Source organism: Oreochromis niloticus, linkage group LG22 (assembly GCF_001858045.2).
Source record: "Oreochromis niloticus isolate F11D_XX linkage group LG22, O_niloticus_UMD_NMBU, whole genome shotgun sequence".
NCBI lineage: Eukaryota > Metazoa > Chordata > Actinopteri > Cichliformes > Cichlidae > Oreochromis > Oreochromis niloticus.
In genome coordinates, this window is record NC_031985.2 from 24,300,990 (window position 1) to 24,322,690 (window position 21,701).

The following is a 21,701-nucleotide window of genomic DNA, read 5'->3' on the forward strand; positions in this document are numbered from 1 at the left end:
ACCATTTCCTCCAATAAATTGCATCGCCCTGAGCAAAAAAAAAAAAAAAAACGCCTTGTGATGAATAAGCACATATATCGCCAGCTATTTAAAGTCTCTGCAAGTTTACTTTCAAACTATAATAAACTTTAACAAGACAAAGCATACCAACAAATAAGAACAAGTAGAGAAAAAACCCAGTGAAAATAAAAACCTTTGCGCTGTTCTGCCCGTGTGGACTGATCAGTCAATTCCAACACTTCGCTCTGAGTCACGTTTTGAAGTTGGAAAAATGTGAAATGACTTGCTCATGTTTTTTAGGTTTATCATCTGTCTAAAAATATACCAAATGTTTCTCCAATTAAGGTAAAAAGAACAAGCTAGAGTTGTTTCCTCTCCATGCATTTACCTCCTCCACCGCCTCCATATCCCACTTTTCTCTGCGTTCTCATTTCCTCTCTGACCTTTATTTTCGTTTCCATATATCTCCAGCTCCTTTAATCTTTTCCCCCTATCACCTCCTTTCTCTATCGCTCTCTCGTCCGCCTCCCCCTGTCTTCACTCCGGCTCCCCCTTCTCCTTGCCCTCCTTCCTTTCTTTTACAATCTCCTGCTTTAAAAAAGCTCTGCCTTTCCAGCTTCTTTTTCAAAGATTTTTTCTCTCACTCCCAAGGCAAGCCTAAAATATACATCAGCTAAAAAAGTGGTTAAAACATTAAACAGCTTCCTGTTATAGAATTTTTTTTCACCTCACTTGGTTGCACTTTAGCACAGTGCTATTGCTAATTGTTGTTCTGCAGCATATTTGACAGAGAGATCAGAGAGCACACACATCAGCTAAAATATTTACCCCGTTGAAGCAGCGCACTACTGTTTATACTGGATTAATATTATAGTCGTTTCTCAGGAGTCTAGAAACTGGAAAGTCGGTGGTTTGACATCACATTTGAGCGTCCTTGCGCAAGATACTGAACCCCAAATTGCTCCCAGTACATTGGACAAAGTGGGCATGACGCTTAAAAAGTGCATGTATGAGCACGTGTGTGTTTTAGTGTACGAATGGAGCCTGTTGTGTAAAGTCCTCTGAGTGCTCAGAGTATAAAAGCACTACATAAATAGAAGTCCATTTACCATATTTTCTGTAGCTTAGACAAATGGGACTGTTTTTCAGTGTATGGGGGATAAAATGCAGTTAGAGCACAAGTGGAAGTTAATGGCTCCGGCTTGGGGTGTAGAGATTTTAATACGGTACTACAATAAATACCAGCGTTCGGTTAACTAGATTGATATCACAGGCACACTGATGTCTAAAGCAGGCAATTATTCCACGTGTGCTTTATCTCAGTATAAATACTTAAAGCTCTTTTCCGGTATACAGACTGGATTATGCTGCTGAATATGTCACAGCGGAAAGGTTAAATATTTTACAGACGTGAGAAATTACTGTTGTGTGACCATGCACCTGCCAGTAATCATGCATAATGACAGTCATTCATTAGTGTCACTAATTTCAGTTTACCTGTCACCATAGAATGGCTATTAACTAACAGGCAGGAGCAATTAACTTTCCCAAGGGGCCACATGAGAAACTGGGACTGTTGTGGAGGGCCACACCACAGCACTATTAGTGCACCATTTTCTCCTCTTGCAATGAAAAACCTTAAAAAAAACATCTATATGTATTTGGCCATACAGATTTTTCTTATTTAAACTCAAGAACTATTACAGAGCAATACTTGATCCGTTGTGAAGGCTTTGAATTTAAAAACATCGGCCATTACACACCGAGCACACTGCAAGCAACACAAAATTCAGATCCAGACTTGTCCTGTAATGTATACACACACCAGCGACATTGCTTTTTTGCGGAAACTTCTTCAGCATTTTGAAGAAAATGAAGTCAACGTCAGGCAATGCTTTAGTCCTGATGTTTCTTAACAAGAAAAGGAAGAAACTGAGATTCCGGGTTCATCCAATTCTTAGGAGAAGGCAGCAGCAGAGGAAATTTCATGGTTTTTCATGGTTCAAATGAGCTGGATGCGTGCATGTTTTGAGCTAGAAGTGCACTTGTTGCCATGTGCAGTGGTCTGATTGGTCAGATCTGTTTATTTGGATCGGAAAAATGAAAAAAAATCAAGCTCAGTTCAATAAAATAAATTCTACAAATTCATCCAGTGAAATTACACGGTCAGACACACCTAAATATTAACGCACAAAATATTTGCACGCATTTTACATGTCTGGTGTGTAAAGTCTGGAGAGTTTTTAGGGCAGCTTATTGTGGCGGCCCTCCACAACAGTCCCAGTTTCTCATGCAGGCAACACTCTGCTGGGCCCAGAGAAAATAAATTGTACATATTAAGATTATCCAGGGGCTGAAAGATGGGAGCTGATTTTACATGAAAACGCACTTGAACTTATCTAAATTGCTGTCAAACAAACAAACAAAAATAAGTCGAGAACCGCTGTTTCATAGGATCATCATGTGCCACTGAGTCTACACCACCCACACAGACCATCCAGCGGGACTGTCTCCTCGAGCAAAAACAAGGCCGCTGCTGATTCTGTGGTACGAACTGTGGATGACCAATGGGAGACCAAACACATTTTGACAGGGGGACTCATCTCCATGATGAGCAAACAAATCAAGATGCAACTGAATACACAAAGCAAAACTGATTGAACAGTTAGCTCCTCCAGCACAATGTGTCTCATCTTCAGGATTTAATTGCAGACGCAGTCTTCCCACTTCCTGCATGTGTCATGCATTTTAGGCATTCTACAGTAGTTCTCTGATTACCTTTCAGTGAGTGCACAAAAGAGATCTTCATTTAAAATCCCTCTCTTCGCCCCACCTCCCCCAACCCCCTTCTATTAAAAGCCCTGTTGTCTGCACTCAAGTGCCTTTCTGAAACCAGGCCTGTTATTTAGCAGCGAAGTGGCAAGAATATGGTAAGAGGGGGATGAAGCAAGGAAGCATTGTTTGGTCTGTGTTCCAGCTGGTCGGGACAAGTCTCCTGTAATAGAAAGACTCTCCCTGGCTCTGTGTAAACAGTTGATTTATACCTGATCTTTAACTCCATGACGTCCCACACACTTCCTCTCCTAGACTAGAAAGAAATTAAATAGGGAGACAGTAGAGAGAGACGAAGAATTATAAAGGCAGGTAAAGAAGGGAGACATGGATACAAGGAACAGGCCTCTTTTGGGAACAGTCTATCATACTCTAGACTTCCAGCTACAGTTACTTAAACCGCTGCCCATGATTCCACCGTTTCAGTTTCTTCTAACTAAAATGGTCTCTTTTAAAGCACCAGAAGCATACATCACATGTTAATTGGAGTTAACTGGTGTTTGCCAGGCAGATGGGGAGCCATCTCAGCATTTCCCGCACAGGGCTTAACTGTGACTACATGGAACAGGTTGGAGGCTCCCAAGCCACTCTTCAGCTCCAACAGCTAATAACTCAACTGTAGTGAGCAGGCAAAGGTGTGCCTGTGCATCTTAAGGACAACTTTTCTTTTTCCCTCCATCCCAAAGTGAAAATGCTTTTTTTCCCTCCATTTTTGTCACATGCCTAAACTAGCCTAAATTGGGCTTTACAGTGGGGTCCAGCAGTCTGTCCAGACCATGCTTTGGAAGGCTTTTCCACATACTGTATGTCCGCCACTATAAATAAACTGCGGTGTGGATCTTTGCTTCTGAGCTGTGTGTCACTGCAAAAACAACAAATTATTTACACCCACAACCTGTTCTTGGAAATCTCAGATCAAAGAAAATGTAGGTCAGAAGAGAGTATCACAGCAGCCGTGGAAGGCAGCGCAAATGCTTGGCCTGATAAAATCAACCCTTCTGGCTGAAGAATGCTAAGTATCTGCAACTCGTTTAAACAGAGACGTCTCTAGTTGGATTTTTCCAGCAGCAAACACACCACCGATAATACACAAATGTTATAACTTTAGCAACCTAATCAGTATCTATTCATACATTCAGCGGATGTGCATCTATAAATGCAGCTTATTTACAGCTGAATGTCTGGCTTGTTTTCCTGGCGAGCACATGCAATCTCCTTAAATTTCCTTTTTTGCTCTGTTTTGTTCTCCACCACCTCTGAGGAAACAATTTGCCTCCTAAGCTCCTAAACTAAGAAGCTTCTCCACTGACTCTAAAGTTGCTGCTGTGACACTTCCACAGCACTAAGAATTAACCAGAAGAAATTAAACGCTCTGCAGAGCAGATAGGAACAGATGGGTGATAATTCTTGCGCATGCTAATCGGGGATTGTTTATGAATACAAAACTACTTGTTTTCCTCTTTGAATGGAATAAATTTGGAAGGAAGTGCAACTGAGCTTGAAAAGCAAACTCCTCCCACGTATTGAGTTACATGTCCTGTATGTATCCTGGCAGCCATTTAGCTTTGATTTTTGCAAACTTCGCCCACAACTTCCTCCTACTTCTCGCTCTTCGGCTCTCTTTTTCCACCTTCTCTGTTTGTCTATCAAGGTCATGGTTGTCTTTGCATTAATGTGTGGAGGGACCACCAGGACTCAAAATTCCCCACCCGTCTCTGTCTGTTTTGCAGCTGAACCAACCGGCCGGTTGGAAAGCCGGCGCTCTTTGTTCTTTCTGCCCACAATGTCATGAAGTAATGGCTCTTTCCTTACAAAAATACATGATTCTACATGCCTCAAATAATATCAGTATCATTGTTGCATGGATATGTATGCCACATATCTAATAATGAAAGTTTTACCTGATGAATGGCCTTTAGTATTGCACTTCTGTGATGCATCATGCACAAACCAGTCTTATTTATTTGTTTGTTGTTATTTTGTTTCCTAAAATTTCTTCTCAAACTTCTCAAATAAAAAAAGCAAAAAAATAGATTTTCTTTTTTTATCGCTTTGTATTTTTTATGAATTTTCAACTTGAAGTTTGTCAAGCTGTGTCTTTTTCACTCCAGTATGCAAATAGATAAATATTCCCTTCACGTTCAGAAATGATTATTTTCTGATGGAAACTCTACTACTGTGGGTTTACAAAAAAAAGACCATCACTCAGCATTATGCTTATAGGCTAAACATGGAAAAGTCGCCAGCATTGCTAAGGTGGCAAATTTTGCCGGCTGACTGGTCAGATGGCACCTGTGGATGTGCGATCGGGGTGCGATGCTGTCTCGCAGTTTCCTTCAGCTTAAAAAAAAGGCTGATATGTAAACTTCACAAATGACCATCACGTTCCTATGAATTGTATTAAGTCAACTTTTCAAAGTTAAAAATAACATCCAGTCATGATTTATTGGGTTCATTTCACTTTCATTTTTTTTTCGTTCTTTTTTTCAGAAAGCCTGGATTAGAAACTGGAGTTTAAGGGTTTAATCTATAAGCTGGCATTTAGGAAGCATGCAGGATTAAGATGTTTACTTCACTGGGTCTGTCTGACCAACCAGTTTCTGCAGGCTTTTTTTGTTTTGTTTTGTTTTCACTGCAACAAAGACATCTAATTATTTTTAGATAATAAATATCCAGTTCTCTTCAGATGCTTTGGAAAAGCATCCTTCTGATCTATTTTTCTTTCTTTTTTTTGGCAAAACACAGTCAACTTCTTTGATGCCGAAGCAGCAAATCAGTCAATCAAGAGAACAAAATCATTACAGAACAATAAACAGATGTTAAACACTGCTAGTCATGCAAACAGCCCAGTCAACAAAAGAAGAACACTGGTGTGATTAGTGCTTTCAAAGCTTTCACTCATTTGCATACGGGTGATTAATTCCTACCAGTGTCACCGGATCCCGAGGGCCGCTGCTGAAGTGGTGTTTAGTTAAAGACCTACTTTCATGGCGATATGATCTCTCAGTTCCTCGAGCAGAACTGTGCTACGCTACAAACTCTTTGACTTGCAGAGACACTGGTGATAATTAAGCTTATAGCAACCAAAATCATCATGTTGTATGACCATTAAACAAAAAGTAACAAATTTGCAAGACACCTTGTGTATTGGGTCGCCCCCTTACAACCGGTATTAACCAGTACCACCGCAGAACTGCACATACAAGACGCCGCACTCATGTCAATAAACATGTCAGGATTTCCAGTAAGTCTAGAGACCACTCAGCTGTATTTACTGAATATTCACCCAGTTACATAATCCGCCCAAATTAAATTTTCTCCTCCTAATACCAGTTAACAAAGAAGTTTGTTTATGAAGGCAAGCTTTGTTCTGTCAGATGAGCAGCGCCCTCCCTGACACTGACACCTCCCCATTAAGGTTTTGTTTATTTCCTGCAATGATTAAGTGTCACCTTATACTTTCAGCTTCTCTGAGGTTCAGGTGCTTACAGACATCTGCCACTGAACGGAGGGTATTTTCAGGGGATGAAAGTCCTTTTATCTGTCAACCTTTCCTTTCCCCCAGCCCCTTCATTTCCTCTTGACTTTCCACTGAGCACATATCTCATCTGTCAAACAAGCCAATGACATTTGTTTGTCTCATTTCCCAAAAGCAGAGCGTAGAGGACAGATGGCAAATGCGGTACAGTCGCTTCCAAGTTTGGGTTCAGTGTTACAGAACTTCACTTCAAAAGTTCACTAAAATATTTACCAGATAGTTTGACATCATGGGGAATACATTTATTTTTATTTTTGCCCTTAGTAAAATAATTTTTTTTTAAAAAACATTCTCGTGTCTATGTGTTAAATATTACACTAGCTGGAAAGCTGGAAATTGTGAAGCTACTACACCAAACGGCGCTGTTACTGACATTTTCTGCCTGCAGAGAAGAAAGAAAGATTGCCAAAGACATACAAATGACTATTTTTACACTTAAAACATAATCTATAATAAATCGTCCATTTCAGATGTGCTGGCAGGCAGATATATTTGGACACAGCATGGCTAGTCTTTTGAGCTATGCTAAGATGCTATAAATTAACCAGCTGGCTTTAGCCACAGACGTGAGAATGGCATCAATACTTCTCAAAATGTCAAAGACAGCTGAAATGTCTATCTAAGTGAATAACTGGATAACCTCTGCATGTTACCCATCTGCAGATTCTTGGGCTATTTTTTTCCCCACGTTTTCCTGTTTCCGCTGCCGGCGTCAGAAGCCCGAGCTTGGTTTCTGCAAGCTGAGTCTTTACTTACACGATCAAAGACTGTATCTTTACTCTAAAGTGCCACATTGAAGGCATTACTAAATAAAAGAGAACAAAATGAAGCTGTGCAGCAATATTGTGCCTTTTGTGCAGAGCAGAGAAGAGTTGCTACAAATCAAAGATAAAAGATAAGCCCCCTCTGGATCAGGGATCACAATCAGACCTAAAATGGATCCCAGAGGGCAAGATCAGAAGACCCAGGGGCAGACATCTAACTTAATCCTGCTACTCAATCTTGAAGTCAAACAAGACAGTTTAAAAAGCAGCAGAAAGAGAGGGCTTATTCGGATGGAAAACGATAGGCGCCTGTTGGAACAGCTAATAGCTCTGGGATGTACAGTGAGTAAATGGAACAAACATTCTCAATGATAAATCAGGCTAGGTGGGAGGAAATAAAAAAAATAGGTTGACAGAAATATCCCTGCTACAGCAAACACATTAAAGACAGAGCACAGTCATTGCGTCGGATGCTCGGGGGGGGCGTCTCATCCTCGTCAGATCCAGTAAGTCTTCAAATTGAAGATAGCACGACACACAGTGGCATTCGCACGCGCACACTGAAAAACGCTCACTCTTAATGGATGCAAAATACTATAGTTATGTCTGTAGCCCTTTTTACAGCCATCAGAGCAAAATCTTTAACAGATATGGAAACACATTTCCAAGAAACCAACCATTTCCCTCAGGCAATACACAGTCCGCATAAATCCCGTACTGTACTATATCACTGTTATTGACGCGTTTCGCCTGGAGAGAAGACATCCACAATGCCAAGGACGACCGTTTAAAATGGCCTGTCAGATGAGCAACTGCGCAAAAATTGTATGTGCAACATAAATACGGGAAGGAAAAGAGAAAAAAAAAGCCAATTGCAGTGCTCATGCCTGCAGGGCACTGCAGCACAATAGCCTTTTTTTGCTAAGCCCTATTAAGGAGTAAACTATATGCAAATGATTTCAGATGATACAAAAGCTGCAGAAAAATGGGAGAGGAGGATAAACTGTTATCAAAGATTTCTTCTCCGGGCTGTACGAGTGAGTGTGAATGAGAGGGATTACAGTATCGCACACTTTCCATGTCTGCTCACGCACGTGTGAGGAAACAGCGTGAGTGGATCTATAATTACCTTCTACTAAATTTATGGCGAGGTGCAACTGTGTGATTGCATTCCAAAGTGTTACAACCTACTTAACACTCGTGTAAACACACCACTGCTGCACGTATGCGAATCCCAGAGTGTGGTTGGAGTGCGTGAGTGTGTGTGGTCCAGGTATGACTCACATAAAAGTGTTTATGGAGGGTGGTTTTTTTTTTTCCTTAAGGGGACAAAAAGCGAGTATGTTTTAGGTTGAAGGCATGTTTTAAGGTCGAGGTTCGAGAAAGATTGCTCAGGACATCAAAGTAAGTCACTGTAGTGTCCTCTGAGGACAGAGAGTGCTACACTGCAGTACATTTAACTGTGCTCTTACATGTCTGTGTGTTATACAGAGGAATATTTACTATAAAGGCAACTAGGCAATAAATATATGAGCAACAGCTAAAATATTTCACCTATAATGACTACAGCAACTAACTAAACAATCTCCAGATGCCTTAGTTGAGTCAACTAAATGCTGGCTCTCCAATTAATAAATCCATGCAAGTAAAAAACAGACAAAAGAATCTCTCTTTTGATCTCTGTGTTCTTCCCAGTAAATGCTTTCCTGCTTTTACTGTCACTGTCACCAAGTAACAACATAACTTATCACTGCTGCGCTGACAACACACAGCTGTAACGGTGATGCACATTATCCCATTTAACCTCTCTGGAGAATTGCAAATTGCTATAAATAGCTAAAGTGAAGCTTCTTCATCCTTTTTGGAGATCTGGACACAGCCCGCATGCTTTTCTCTTTATATGGGACTGACAATCAGCCATCCGTGTTTCTCCCTGCAGGAAAATGCAGCCCGAGCTTCCTTGCTGGACCAAGAGGAGACACGCTATCTCGTTCCAGATAAAATATAAATATATTTCTCTGTAAAGCACTTTATTTAGCTTTGTTCTTAATCTGTTCTCTGCTGCATAGCAAACTACCACTTGCCACAAAGAGGGTATATTTTTTTATGCCAGTCGCGATCTTGATCTCTGATCCTGGCCCTGCAGGATATCAAGAGAAATTTCCGTTTTTCAGCCCAGAGCTCTGATTATTGTTTTGTTCTGGGCTAATTGCATAAGTACACAGAGTCCATCAACACATTCAATCTGTTCATTTTAATGCAGAGGGGGGGAAATGGCATTATGAAATGTCAAGTCCTGTTAGTGAACACAAAGACAAAAGAAAATAGCCACTCAGACACAAATTAACTAGACAAATGTCACAGTGACAGAAAAAAATATGGTTTTATTTATACTGGCATATGAAGTATACTTCTGTTTAAGTTATCTTTATCTGAAACTAATAGCATGCCGAAGACCAGAAAAGTTCTCCAAACTCCTTTCCCATTGTTCATCAGCGCAGCCTCAACCTGAGCCGCACACTCATGCACACAAACATCCAAACCACTTCCACTAGCTTTAGCCATCTGCTCCGCTCGCTATGAATATGAATGTCTCCCGCAATTACATCAATTTCACTAACATATGCCGAACGAGGAAAGCTACTTCACAAAGTTCAAAGAAAATGTTGAAAGTTTTGAGAGATGGTAAAAAAATCAACCTTGATTGGAGGCAGCAGATAATGAAAGGCCCGAGTGCTGCTGCCTGAGCAGAAATGTCTGGAATGAAACCAAGCCCACATAAGGTTCCCAAATCATGCGCGGACATGGGCGAGAGGATTTTTATTGTGCCTGAATAACAGATCTAATTACGTTACCGAGAATGGAAAGGAGGCGGCCTCGCTACACACGCATCTTTGCCGATATTTTAATTCGTATACTCTCAAGATTTGCTTCCCTTAAGCATATTTCCACATCCTGCGGGTGGCTTCGCACGTCAGCATGACACCTTTAAAATCTTCTGTGTGACTTAAGTTTGAGCGGCAGGTAGGTCACGCACCGCATGCAGAATCTCTTGTTGTAAAGTTCACTGACTCTGCAAGAGTGATTAAAGGAAATCGTTGGACTGCACCTTTACTTCGAATGCGGTGCCATGTTTCCTACTGCATTTGCAGACCTAATGCACAAAGGCTTGCTGCTAACTGTAATGTGAAATGGGGGAGTAATCTGGTGGCACCCTATGATTGGTCATGCCCTGGCAGCAGGACCACATTAGGCTCACTTTAGCAGAGCACTGATTTTTTTTTTTTTTTGTATGTAACTGCAGCTCAGAGAATCACTCATCACTAAACTCTTCTATTCCATGTGCAAATAGCCAGGTCCACTTCTCTTCCTCACCCTCTGTGAATATTTTTACTTGCAGAAATGATCAAAAAACAGAGAGCCGAGGGGAAAACTGACACTTGTGGGTCCTTCTTCAGAAGCAGGAAAACTGACTTCAAAATATTCCACTAATATTTATAACAATCTCAATAATAAAAAAAATACAGCCTTAGATCAGAGCGCCTCTTAAAACTGTGTTGTGTTTAACTTCGTGTTCTTAGATAAGCACAGTTATCTTTTCGGAATCTGTGTTTTCAGCTGCCTGAAAAGCTTTGATTTTTCCAGATTTCTATGATAGTGGAAGAGAGAAGACGTGTGTGTGGGGGGACTTGGTGCAAATATATCAATCATGTTGCTTCGAGGACATCTTGTCAGGTGTGCACAGTATCAAAGCGTGAAAAAAATGCCTCGAGATCAGAGTACAGTTTCTTCACAGTGATGGATGCGAGCACTGTCTCGACAAACAGAAGCATAAATACATCATGGAAACCTGTTGTCGTGCAAAAGAGGTTGCCGCAAACTGTGCACATTAAAAACTAGGCTAATTCCAAGTCACTGCTCTAAAAATAACTAATGAGATGTAATTATTTAAAGCTGTCTTTCATTTTTCTCCTAAAGACATTTTAAAGCTTCTGTGGAAAGCTCTGACTTTTCTTTTTGTCTGGTCTGCATGTGCATTCACTTGGCGAATGGTCGGAGTGTTTTATCGCAGCGTAAGTTTTTTGTCTGTGGCGGCTGAAGGTATTCTTCTGCACATGTCCTCCTGGCTTCATGCATTAACGCACTCACTCATCTGCAGACACACACACACACGCACGCACGCAAAAAACCAAAAAAACCTTCATACGTTTGCAGAGGTGAAGAGAGTCACCCGGTCTCCCATTTCCTCTCTCTGATACCATTATCATTATCTGTGCCATGCTCGTGGCAACCATTTAGAGCCCAGGAAGAGTACGGCCAGCAAAGAACACTGCAAATTGGCCTGCTATTAACTAATCCGTGGATGAATGTACATTGATGTGCCCGGTGTTGTGCTCTGTTACTATTACAGTCAGTATCATAATAGTCCATTAGCACCATCCAAATGAAGTTTCATTATGTAGATGCGCTTGTGCAAAGTGCTTCCATCGCGCTACTCAATCTGCAGAATCTTCAGTTTAATTGAAATCAAATTGATGGACATTTTATAATTACTTGAGTAATTTCTCTTCAGTGAAAGGTTTCCCAGTTGGTTAATTTCATCTTAGCTGACATATAAATGTTTAACAAGTTGCACATTATTCCTTAAATTTAATTTTACTTGCAGCTAGAGTCTTGTTCTTGTTAAGCTGCATATATTAAAACGTTTTTTTTTTAACATTTGTGCATTCATGGAAAATATAATACAATGTATAAGTACAGGGGTAAAAAGATTTTACATAAATGTTACAAACAAACAAAAGAGTTGTTACTTAAAATGCAAAATAACCTTATTATACTGCTCTGGTAGCAACCCAGCTAAATCATTCCAGTAAAATCTAAACATAGATTACTTGTTTTATAATTTGCTCGTTCATGTTGTTATATATTTTTTATAATACTATCATGAAATATTAGGTAAAAAGTAGGACTGGGAAAGATAGCATAGAAATTTTTCAATCACATGAATAGCTTCTCGTGAAGCACACACACACACAACTGTACATTTTAAATGTGCAACAAAAAAATCTAAATGTAGAGCAAGAGTCTGGCTGACATTTGGATCCAAGCCCCTCTCGCATTTGTGGATGTTTTCTCCAAACCCCTGCAGTGATTTCGACAACAAAATCGTGTCTATTTCTGAAGCAGTGCCACCTACACACGACGGCAATTCAGTGCTTTTGGTTATATTTTTGGTTATTTTATGAATGTTTTACATTTAAATAATGCACTGCAGATGACAAACTCCCCCACATTTTTATATTGAGACACATTATGCTTCTTATACTTGTTGAATTATTATCCCACGCAGTCTTCCAAAGATTAGTGAACGCGTTCCATCTTTACGCCATAAAAACTAGGCCTCGCTGAGATGCAGGTTTTTTCCCCCAACTTGTGTTATTAAGTAACTTGAAAAGCCTAAAGTCTAAGGTCCGATCTCGTACTCTGTTTTTGCTTTTTGTGTTCACTTTAAAATACAGTTTGAAGTAAAATTACACAAACAGAAAAACATCCCCCTTCGGCGTTTTACAGCCAGTTCAGAGTGAAGAAAGATGGTGACAGATGGGCTGAGCCCAGGACCGCTCTGTCATCTAGGTGACTTACAGTGCTCTGTATTCCCTCCCTCCATCTGCAGCTCATAATTCACATCTTTAAAGATAACTTTGCGTTTTCATTCCAGCGAAATAAATTAAATAAATAAATAAAAATCATGTGCGCATTCCTCCACAGCACGCTCATGAATTGAGGACCGTTCACAGGAGGTGTCTCCCTCTCGACCCTTGCTTTCCATAAATATGTTTTTAAAAGACTTTTTTATTGTTTTACATTTTTATCAACTGTGTCGGGATCAAACTTTAATGGTTACTTACTTCTTACTACTTCTCACCTGCTAGTTATTTTTATTGTTACATTCTTACACACAATTCTGCTCAAATCTTTGATTAAAATCTGGAGATGTTAAATTCAGCATTTTTGCTAAATTGGTCCCTTTTTCTCCTTATTCAATATCCATTACTTAAATATCTAAATCAGCATAGACTCAGATCTATAAGTAGTCAATAACTGAAAATCGCAAACTTTGAAAGCCTCATAACCACATTCAGTACAGATCTCCGTAGGATAACTATGCCTTTTGTTCTACGTTGCCACTTGTACCAATGTGCACAGTGAGGAAACACACAGCAGCTGAGGGCTATGGGAAAGCAATTAAAGAAGTATTTTGCTGCTGGACTTCAGCTGAAAGGCATTAACAACAATTCCCTTCTGGGCAGAGTGTTCCTATTACGGTCTGTTGGGTCAGAGAGTGGGCTGTATCTGGGTGCTACAAACTGTAAGCAGACAGAGAGAGACAACGTGAGAGGGATGGGTGCTGTTATTGTGAGTCCACAATTTAGTCAGCAGGATTTTTAAAATAGAAGCGGCGGCTCTCCAACGGTCCTTCAATATTTTGACCTGAGGGTAAAAATGTAAAAAGAAATGAAAAGAGGAGGTAATAAAAGGAGTAATGGGAGAGAGATGGGCAGGCTAAATGAGCAACCATTACAGTACAAATTCAATTAACGTTAGGAGCAATGAGAGACTAAATGAAAGAGCCCAACGACAAAGAAGACAAAGTATGAAGCAGCGAGTGTGATCAGAGAGGTTTTGAAGATCAGAGCAATTGTGCTGCAAATCGCTTCCTCTTTACACAACAAGTCCCTAAAGCCTCATCCTGAAGCCCTCTCAGGCCCAAAAAGAGTCAGCCAGGACTACTTCTCCACCTCGCTGTTACTGTACGAGCACCAAGGGTTCTTCATGGTAATATCATGATAGTGTGCGGCTTCTAGCCTATCACTGGAGTTTGTGAATGTCACACGTGGAGGTCAAGGATGGAGAGAGGACAGCAGTGTGCGATAATGGAGAGAACATCACTTCTGAAGCTGAAAACAGAGGCAGTGTGTGAAATTTGATTCCCAGTCATGCAGGGAATAGTACGTGCAACTTAAGAAACATCGTTCTGCTTCTGAACAACACCAAACTTGAATTCAACTTAGAACTGCAGCACCACCAAGATTTCCACAGAAAATTGCCGCACAGACCAAAAAAAGAAATGTGTTAGGGGAAAGGAGAAAATCGTTGGCTACAGCCTCCAAAGTGTGCATAACTGCTGTCTCTTGGTGCCACCAATCAATCACAGAAGCCTTAATAGAGGGTGATTACACCTAGCATTATAGCCGGTCCTGAGAGTCATAGAGAGCGTGAGCCAAAATGAGAAAGAAAAAGAGCTGAATAGCAAAGGAAATTACTGAATGGTCTGGTAGTCTAGGGATATTGTAATAAGTCAGAATTACCAGTGTCTCACAGCACACATAGAGCAGCCCAAGGAAGGAAAAAACAAGCTACATTAATAGCTGCCAACCCCATTTGGCTTTGCTTTCAGTCTAGATATTTCTTTGGGCCTTGAAATTATTTTTGTATCATTTCTTATCTTGTTGTTTACAATGACTGGAGTTTTTTTTTATAGTCAAAATATGTCATTAAGCTGTTTTTGCTTTTTATGTTTGTTGTTACTGCATATACTGTACAAATAACACTTAAAGTAACTACTTATTCATCCCTACATCTTTGCACTATGCATGATTGCACCATAAATATAAATATGCTATATTGTTGTTATGTTGCAATTGTGTGTGTCATGTCAGTCAGTGTCTGTCATGTATTCTGTTACATACAGTGAGACCAAATAAACAGCCGGAGCTTAATTCCTTATAAGTCTACACATACTTGGACAATAAAGCTCATTCTTGAGCCTTCTCTCCATTAATGAGTGGGCCTTAACCAACATGTCACTTAATTAATCGTAAAAAAAACACAACAACAAAAAAACATCCTCATTATCTTTGTAATACTCAGTAAATAACATTAAAGTTACAGTGTGGGATTGGGCTAACTAAGTTCGGTTTTCGTACCCCTCAAGTGCATAAATGCTGTAGGGCAAACAACTCTGGCCACCGTCCATCCGTAGTGAGCGTAGGCTGTCAGGGTGCAGTTTACCTCAGATGTCAGTATGTGTCCACATCTATTTACTGGGGAGGAGGCTATAAAACTTTATGAAAGGAGTCCAATGTGAGTCCTCTTGTTGTTGAAACCTTTCCTCTTGTGAAATGCTGCTGTTTTCACTGCTGTTAGCTGTTAGCCTCTGGTAGCTGCTGTTAGTCTCTGATAGCCGCTGTTAGCCTCTGATAGCCACTCTTAGCCGCTGTTAGCCTCTGATAGCCGCTGTTAGCCCCTTAGTTGCTTTTAGCAGTTAGTAGTGAAACTTTATTTGAAGTGGATCTGACACTGTTGAACTCACTTGAATAAACTCTTATACAATGTGGAAATGTAAAAGTGTGTTTTTGAAGGATACTCAAGTTTAACATTAACTAGCATAACATTAACTTACAACCAGCTGTTGCTGTTTAGCTGGCTTGTTGTCAGTTATCTGGAGTTGTGAAGGTCACATGTCTAATCTGTTGACACTAAAACGCAAATTATACTTCTGCGTCAGATCTACGTCATAGCTTGCATCATAACCGGAACCTTATTTTAACCCTAAGCTGCAACCATTTATGTAAGTTTTTGAGCTAAACATAGCCAAAAAGACAAGAAACAGGGGGAAATAGCTAACTTGGGTTTGTCCAAAGGTGGCAAAACTGCCTTATTAGGACCTCTAAAGCTAATGAATATGTTATATCCTATACTGAATGTTGAACCTAACAAATGCCTGAGTAAAAAAGAAATCTGTGTTTCTGGGTTGATTCTTATCACTTTTACATCTAGACACGGGCCCATGCTAGCTGTTTCATCCAAGTTCACGGTCTCCTTGTTCTAGCTGCATATTGATTTTTCAAACACGAGCGTGGTATCAATCTCCGCCTTAGAAGAGATTACTAATATGCATATTTTCTAAAATGTCAAGCTTGTTTTCTTAATGACCTTATCATGTTTTCTCAAGGCTTTTTATGTAGGGCAAATTCTCATTAATAAAAAGCTTGCTGTCTATGGCACTTTCTTGACAGATTGCAGCCACATATGCAGGCAGATGCAGCACTGCTACGTGAGAGCGCCCAAAAATATTCAACTGCGTCACTCTAAATGTCAGTGTTTGTGAAAAATGAATGTGTGAGCATATCTGGAGTGATAATCTGGATACCCATTTCCCTTGTAAACAGACAGAAAGATCTCCAGTGAAGGAAAACAAAACAAAAATCGCATCATGAAGGGTTCTGTTCGACTTGAAAGATTGCAAAAAGTAAGTGTGTCTTATGTCTCAGAGACAAACCAACAGTGTTGAGTGTGTCACTAATGGCTACTTGTTTGCACTTGGTGGCTGTACTTCTCCTCAACTATATCAGAGGCTGATAGTAAGGCGATGAAAACTCTCAGGAAGCATTTTCCAAGCAAACACAGAAGCGAGAAGGTAAAAGGGTAGAGAGAAAAGGTTTTGGACGTTGGAGTGCAGAGATGGGCGAAAGACAAGGGAGACTTGAGAATGCAATTAATTTTGAAGGACAAAGAGTTAAAGGACAGAGCAGCAACAGAGGACAGAGATGAAGAAAGGACAAGAAAGAAAGACAAAAGGAAATCAAATAAGTCGAGGCAGGCTGGCGTGTCAGCGTAGCCTCTGATAAAGACGGGAAAAGGCAAAAGAGAAGAATGAAATGAAACAGGAGGAGGTTTGAGGCAAAGATGATAAAATGAGCTGGAAGTACGCATGAACAAAAATGATAGCACATAAGTGGAGGAGAGAAAAGATGACGTTACGAGCATAATGACGGCATTTTAGCAAATGAACAGCAGATACCAGTTTGATAAGAGGAGAGAGGACAGTGTGTCATTTTTTGTTTTGTTTAGTCATTTTTTTTCCGAAGACAGCAGAAAACAAAAGATTATGGATATTAGCATACTAATTATATATCATATGGTCATATTTGATCCATTTATTGTCAAACTGACCCAGAAACACAGAGAAAGGTCAAGCTTGTTTTCATGTAAAATACTTAATCACATCATACACTGTTTATACACTGTACTGTCTGACCTTATGGTTTCCCTCAGAATAAAAGCTTTGTGTTCAGTTATTAATAACAAAGTTCAGATCAAATGAGTTTCCTAGAAGCTTTCAGCATTGTTAATTGTTGTTTGGAGGTATTTACTGGTCACAGGCAGCATGGATAGAAGATTCTAGATATTCAAAGGCTTATTTAGCTTGGAGGAAATTTGGAAGCCCTTTTGAGCATTGAATTTGCATTAAAAGCCCAAATTAATAGCTGTAAGGCGCTTTAACCAGTCATTAGCACCAGCTAACAGCCATTTGATAATGAGCTACCTTACCATTTAAGAGCTATCTGCAAGTTAAATGGCCTCTTTGATTTATACACACACATATATATATATATATATATATATATATATATATATATATTAACTGCAAGCCCTTTGGCTTTGCTAAACATATTTTTATGATTTCGGTTAAGGGACAGTCCATCGGTTTAGGTAATAATGGAGCACATTTTGACACCAGCCATCCAGCTGTAAAGTCTTGAGTGGCAGTGCTGCAAATTGAATTCAGGTATTATAGGAGCAGAACACATCACTGGCCGGAGAAGACACAAAAGCATCCTGAGCCTCCAGAAGTGGATATAACCATGTATCTGTCTTTGTCACAAATACACACACACACTACACTTGCCATGTTCAAACCTCTGTTTACTAAGTCATCAGCTATTTGCTCTATTCTAGCACCACCTATTGATACTACTTCAGCTGTTCAGCACATGAAGTGCTGTAGAAGCGACACTATTGCATGGTTCATATTTCGTCAACAACCGAGCTAAAGCATAAACCTTTTCCTCTCTCATGCCCATCACTTTTCTTGGAATTTCACTGAGTTCATTCTCAAATCACATGCAAGCAAATGCTCTGAGCTTTTGTTATGCTAAAACTACTGATCCAGCCACCTGGACTTAATGGGGTGGAGATAACTGAAACAGATGACTGTGAAATTAAATTTTACAACAGCAGATCCTCTTGTCTGCATGGAAATACATGAATAACAACATTTGCCTGAATAAAGTTCATATCAGACTCATACAGAGAGCTGAGTGTGGAGCAACATGAGAAACTGGAAGAGCTGCAGCTGTGCAGCACATATTGTGACACTTAACTTTAATCACATCACACAACCCGTCCAGCTTTGCCAATGGTTTCACCTAAGTCAACTTTAGTACCTCAAATGCCTTAATCATTTCGCACAGAGCCAGCCATGTGCTGAAAAATGAAACCCCAGTAGCATTAAATTAAGAAGTAAAGCCTGACCTCTGTTTCTGACAATGTAGTTACACTTATGTCACTGAAAGGTTAAACCACACCCTTGGATCGGCTTTGATGGGAAGTCTAAATTGTAATGGGTGACACTTCATTCCAATTATTCAGTTTCTCTGAGCATCTCCTGACTAAGTAGTTAATTGCATGACAGCAAAATTGTCCACAACTTCCAATTGGCTGAAGCACAGGGTCACAGGGGCGGTGGCGGAGGAGGGGGATTCACCCTAACAGCTCTGGACTAGAATAATTTTAACTCACTCTGAGCCCTAACTGAGTCTTTGACTGTTCACAATCAAGTCTATTGATGCTCAGATGGGGAGACAGGGAGACTTTAAAGGTGACTGAATTGCATTTGGTTAAAATTAGGTTGATTAACATTAATAAGTACCAACAGGTGATCGGTGTGTGAGTGCAAGACACAGCTACTCGTTGTTTTCCCCTCAAAAGCAGAAAAACTGAAAAATGTGCGCAGTCTCCATGCATCCATCCGTTTACGTTTAGGTGTAAAGCTTTACAAACCTGTCGCCAAAAAAAGTTTAAGATCACTAAAATGAAGCACTGAAGACACAGTCCTTGCGTTTTCATCCTTTTATACACAGCACCTCGCTCTTGCTTCCAGACCTTTTACTTCAGTCCCTTCAAACGGGGGCGCACAAACAAGCAAATTTGGCGCTTGCTTGCCTGCCTGTCTGTCTCCAACCACACAGGCAGGACAGATAGACGGGACAGACAGGCAGCGTGCGGAATGATGAATAAAGAACTTATCTCAGTTGCTCAGAAAGCAGCCAGACACATTTCCATCCCAGCCCAATTCACTGCAGGGCACCACATATCTCAGCCTGCCTGTCTGCACGTATCTCTTCACTGCTGTCTCTCTCATTCGGGCCGTCTCTCTCTCTCTCTCTCTCTCTTTGACAGCCTGACACTGTGTTTGTTGCTATTCTTGTCTTCCTCTGTACTGCGCAGTGTGCGTGTGTGTGTGTGTGTGTGTCATAGTTGTATATGCTGAGAAACTCACACATCAGCTCATTGAAGCCACTCAGCATCGCCTCTAATAAAAACCCACGCTTTTTCTTCAATCACGGTTACGAAAACAGAAAGGAATCCCCAGAAGAAGACTCTCAATATAACTGCAGACATCCTCACACAGCCACTCCAGTTTCTGCGCTTTTGCTGCCACTGTTGGAAGCGTTCAGTAGCGACTTTGACTTCATTTTTGAACGGGACTTGTGGCCCGTTGGGTCCGTGAAGGAATGCCTATTTTGCCCCCTTCATGACTGTGCTAATATAATCAATATGAAGGGAAAAGTTTTTTATAAATAGCGTGTAACATTTTCACAGGAGGACAGATGAGAAGAAGGAAGCCTTGGGTGGAATTGCTTCATGAAAATATAACTCACAGTCAGCAGTCCTGTCTGAAAGTAAAAATATAGACACTGTGGTCTCCTGGTGCGGTTAATGCACCAAGTGTTTCTTATTTCCTCTTCGGATAAGTGTTACTTTTTAATGCTCGTTACAGTGTGTATTCACAAGTGGGTTCATTGTGCTGCTGTGGGGAACGTACCAGATGCCTCACCATTTTGGCTCCGTTAATTTCTCTGAAGAGAAGCGGGATCCTGTATGGATACACGGCGGTGTCGCGCGCGTGTGGATGTATAAAAGTGCGTAAAAAGATCTGTCTGCAAAACACTTCGTCACATATATCTGGCTGCAAATAGGAAGATACGTCGGGAGGAGCTGCCTTATGTACGCAGTTTGTAGTTAAGCAATGAAAATCCATTTATATATTTCCAACGAGTCACCAGAGAGCGTACGATCTGAAGAAGTTTGTTGTGGTATTTTTGTGCCATATTAATTTAGGATTTAAGCTGGGGAAGCCCAGGCTTTTCTTCATGGGAAATGCATGAAATCGTTACAAGAGGCTATCATAGCTGATGAAGACTCTTTTCACTCTTTTATTGAATTTTTCAACCGTTTAATAGAGAAAGGAGCAAGTGCGCAAAGCATTTTGCATTATTTTTATTTATTCTCTCATTAAAATAATCCTCATCTAATCTTTTTATTTATTATTATTATTTTTAATATGTAAACATTCCCTCCACAGCCAATATGCTAAAAATGCATTTATAACATAAATCTTAGGAGCACGCAATGCAAATCCAGTTCATATGACATCAACCGCCAGCAAACCGCAGATTCCTCCATCAGTACAATTAAAATGGGGCTTAAATTAGTCCCCAAACCCCGCAGGTAAACTGAGTGACTAAACCCAAGCACCATCCTCTAATATCCTCACCAACCTTTGCGCTTTTTTGGAGAACACGTTGGGAAAAACAAAAAAGTTATAGAAGAAAAAAACCTGTCCGTGACTTACCTCACTTCAACAGACTTGACACTGCAGCCCGAGTGAAACAATAAGATGCTGAGGAGAATCACAGACGTCTTTCTCAGAGAAGTCCTTCCACCGAGAATGACTCCCAGCTTTTTGCGCTCCTATTTAACGCAGCGTCAATAAAAACTTTTTTTTCAGATCCAAGGATATAAAACCCATTATAAAATCAATCAAATGCTTCTACAGCTTTCCCCACATGTCTACCTTTTAATTATGAGAAGAATTAATGATCTGCGGTGCGCGCGGGAGAGGAGAGGAGAGGAGCGTGGAGTAGGACGCCGGTCTGTTGCGGTGACAGTTGACTGCCCGGTAATCCAAGTGCGTCTAACAGCCTCCCGCTTACGCGGACGAGCGTGTGGTGGGAGCTCCTCCTCGCCTGCTTACCTCCGTCTCTGCGTTAAAGACACAGGAGAAGCCTCTGCACAGCGTGTGTGCGCCCGGCTCGGACACTCTGGACACTCAAATCGAAAGAAACAGACACTATAAAGAAAAATGATGGCGATATGCCAGAACGCGTCCAGTCTGTGGCAGTTGCAGTTGAAACGCCTTGTTGGAGTTATAGCATTTTCTCTGCTCCCCCTTTTAACTCTGTAATCTAACCTCATAAAGACCGTATTGAGCAGTCATTATACTTTTTTCTGTCACAAATCTCTTGTAATAGGTACTCGTGGCATGATATGTGACCAGCCATCATGCCATTTGTGACAGATCGTGTAATATACAGTCAAGGGTGATTCCTCGTTTCATAATATCTACTTAGGAGCCCTTCCAGACACATCATAGGGAA

The 21,701-nt window shown here is 40.6% G+C and overlaps 1 protein-coding gene across 2 annotated transcripts in view; it reads right to left on the reverse strand.

Moving 5' to 3' along the window:
* The window catches only part of calcr (calcitonin receptor), a 61,948-nt gene extending 40,609 nt beyond the window's left edge, over positions 1-21,339 (reverse strand). The window contains exons 1-2 of one of the 2 annotated variants that reach the window (XM_019351001.2): positions 21,119-21,339; positions 20,897-21,015 (exon numbers count right to left, since the gene is read on the reverse strand). The gene's annotated coding sequence lies outside the window, so the exon portion shown is untranslated. Of the gene's footprint in view, positions 1-20,896 lie in introns of both variants that reach the window. The other variant, XM_025902346.1, reaches the window with a different exon arrangement.
* Positions 21,340-21,701: the final 362 nt, after the last annotated feature.